This window comes from Cuculus canorus, chromosome 1 (assembly GCF_017976375.1).
Source record: "Cuculus canorus isolate bCucCan1 chromosome 1, bCucCan1.pri, whole genome shotgun sequence".
Taxonomy (NCBI): domain Eukaryota; kingdom Metazoa; phylum Chordata; class Aves; order Cuculiformes; family Cuculidae; genus Cuculus; species Cuculus canorus.
In genome coordinates, this window is record NC_071401.1 from 186,482,496 (window position 1) to 186,485,675 (window position 3,180).

Here is a 3,180-nt window from a genome sequence, read left to right on the forward strand (position 1 = left end):
TTTTTCTTCTTTGGCAGGGCAGGGTTGGGTTTTTCTCTGCAAGGGACTATCTGTTTTTAAATACTATTTCTTGAATGGCCAGAAGGGCTGTTAAATCTGTGTAGCCATATAGAATAAAGCTTTTATTCACATTTTCTAGCTGGCAACCTTTGAAGACCTTGATTTATTTTATCAGGTGATACATCATCAGATAGGGTTTTGATAAAAAAGAACAGAAATGCTTTATTCTTATATTAATGACCTGCCCAGTATCATGCTGTCCTAAAGATGTTCTTCTAAGCACAAGATCAACCATTTCATCGCACTCTTATGAGCGGTAAGCTGATCAACAATAATTCATTAAGCCACCACATCTAAGCCCCCTGTGCCCTTAAGGTAGCCTGATGGGAGAGAAAGTGGCTCAAAACTTTCTGAAAACCAGGTCATGTTAGTCTCTAAAATTTAAAAATGGAAGCTAGGCATTGTGGGACTGATCCTTAGTTCTTGAAGACAGTGACAGAAAAAGAACAGAACAGAGTCTTATGTAAAATCTGAAAATAAGGGAAAGTAAAGTTCGGTGCTTACAAACTAGTACTGTCTCATCACATTCCTGGAATTTAAGAACGTACAAAAAAAGTCTTCGTGTTCATAAATACAACAAGTAATTCTTAATTCATGTATTTCCTGAGTTTTGCTGAAAATGGAAATATTTCTTTTAACGTATGTGTCTGACAATACAAATAAATGTCTTACTCCCTGGGTACAGGTTTCTGTTTGTTCGACATGATGTGGTAGTATTGAACAGTCATCACAGATGACCTGGATCACATTTGCTTATTTACACCCCTGTGTATAAAGTGAAACTGTTTTAATTTGGAAGTATTTAAACCCCACTTTCAAGCATGCAAGATGATATTTTATTTGAAGAAAACAAAAGCATGATTGCAAGGATATGTAATAATTGTAGTTTTAACTCTTACCCTCAAGATGGCAGTACGAAAACAGCAAACCAATGCTTCAGTAGGGACTTCCCAGGCCTACTTTGGATCCTCCTTTCTTGATTTTATTCCATTCTTAATAAGACTGAACAGTTTAAACCGCATCACAATTAAAATTCAGAATGATCAGCAATGTGAAACACCCAGAGAGCAAATATTCAAGAGGGGGCAAAAAATCATTAAAACATACATTATTAAAAGCAGAGTTATTAAATAACGAACCATTTGACAGAAGTTCATTAGCAGAATGCACAGTTTCAAAATACTGAATCAGAAAAATATTAACATTCAACTAGACAGGGGCGAACTCCTAGCGAAGCTTTAAGCTGCAATGAATGTGATTGTGATGAGCTGCTTCTCTCATCAAAATGACAGCTATGATATTTAAAAGGAACATCTTGGTTCTTATTCTGAGTGACAATACGTTCCTGCATTTTAATCTATTCCCCGCCACAGATGTCTCCCTTCAATCCTTTTGCTTCTCTGTCTTGTATCTCCTTCATGCATACAAACACGTCCCTAATAACTAAAGTGTTTAACTGCAAACCAATATAATGTACCTTTTTGCCTGAATGCTGAAAATTACTTAATTTATGACTCATGGAGTAAATAGAGTTTGATGCCAAGAAGCTTTTGTACCCTTAAACTCATATATGTTGAAAAGTTCATGTCAAGTATTATTATTTTATTTTGTTTTGTCATATTAAAGTAATGGCTGCATAATAGGCTCTAAAGTAAAGTGAAACAGAAACTTCACAGTAAATCACTGACCAACACCAGGAAATATTAACAGGATGAGAAGGTGCAATCCATCTGGAGCTAAATAAATTCTTACTAAGAACTTCCAAAAAGAAATTCCTGCAAAAGCACAATACTCCCACAGAAGTATAAACTGTGATATGTTAACTTTTCATGGCATTGTAACAATATTAGAGTAACAATTCTTCAACACTCCAGGCCCCATTTGTATCTCTAAATCTTCATATCAGCATATTTTCATTAACTGCAAACTAAAACAATGTGTGAGAGGGAGAAAAATGACTGGTATTACAGGTTATACTAAATTATCTTTTAGCCCTTCCTGTATAATAAGAGGCTATTCTGTTGTGTTTAGAGAAGAATATGGTGACTTAGAGAAGAGTATGAGCAGCCAATGGATTGGAGTAATGAAAAAGTTGGCTCAAATTCTACTACAAGTTCCTGATATGTGACTGGAAGAAGCAGTTGAATCATCACTTTGTCTTTGAACGTGGCTGGAAAATACCGTGATGGAGTGAATCATCACCATCCTGTAAGTTCTGTTTCTTACTGTAAACAATATAGTGTCTGGAAAAGTACTGTAGAACAAATGTTACAACTCCTGTAATTCTGGTTTGGGAAGAGGCGTTACTAACAAATGGCAAGAGTTAGTTCTGTTTGCATCTCTGCAGCTGGAATAACCATTTATACAGAAATTCTCTTAAGAGCTAGTCATTGATGTCACAGCCAAGATTTCCAAAAGACAGTTTTGTCTGTATGTTATTTGCCTGAATGTCATCTGTTAGGTGGTCAGTGCATGCGAGAGCATACCTTTCCGCTTAAGAAATGGATGGCTGCTAAGTTGGTCAGGAGAGAGCTCTTAGAAAGGGAGCAGCTGGAGCACAGTTTACTACGTTCCTGAAGGTAGTGTAATATTTATGCATTTTCATAGCAATTTTAACCTTAAAACTGTGCCCAGTTTTACGATATAGAATATATCAAGTCATCCTTGGAAAATGCCTAGACTCTGGGTTTGAGTATTTTTGGTTTTCCTGAAATGGGAAAATGATCTGCAAATTCCCCTGACATCTGCCATTATTTAACAGTGGGGATATAATAAATTAATCCCCACTCCCTATTAATAAAAGTTATAAGAAAGAGAGGGAGATGTTTGTAGACTTAGATTTCTTAGTCCTTGTCTGCAGCAGCACTTCCAAAGAGTCACGTGTAGCCATCTGGCTACCATCTGGGTCTCATCAAAAAGCGTGGGACATTTCCAAGTAGTTATGCAGCCAAAAACTGAACATCCACAGCTTGTGTATAAGAGTACCTGAAAGAAATATGTGTACTTAATCATGGAGGCCATGTGTACTGAGCGTATGATGCTCTCTGGCTCTTCATGTTTGAATACCTAAGGCCAGATTAATTTTAATTACAGTAACTCCTCTGATGTATTGCAGACCGA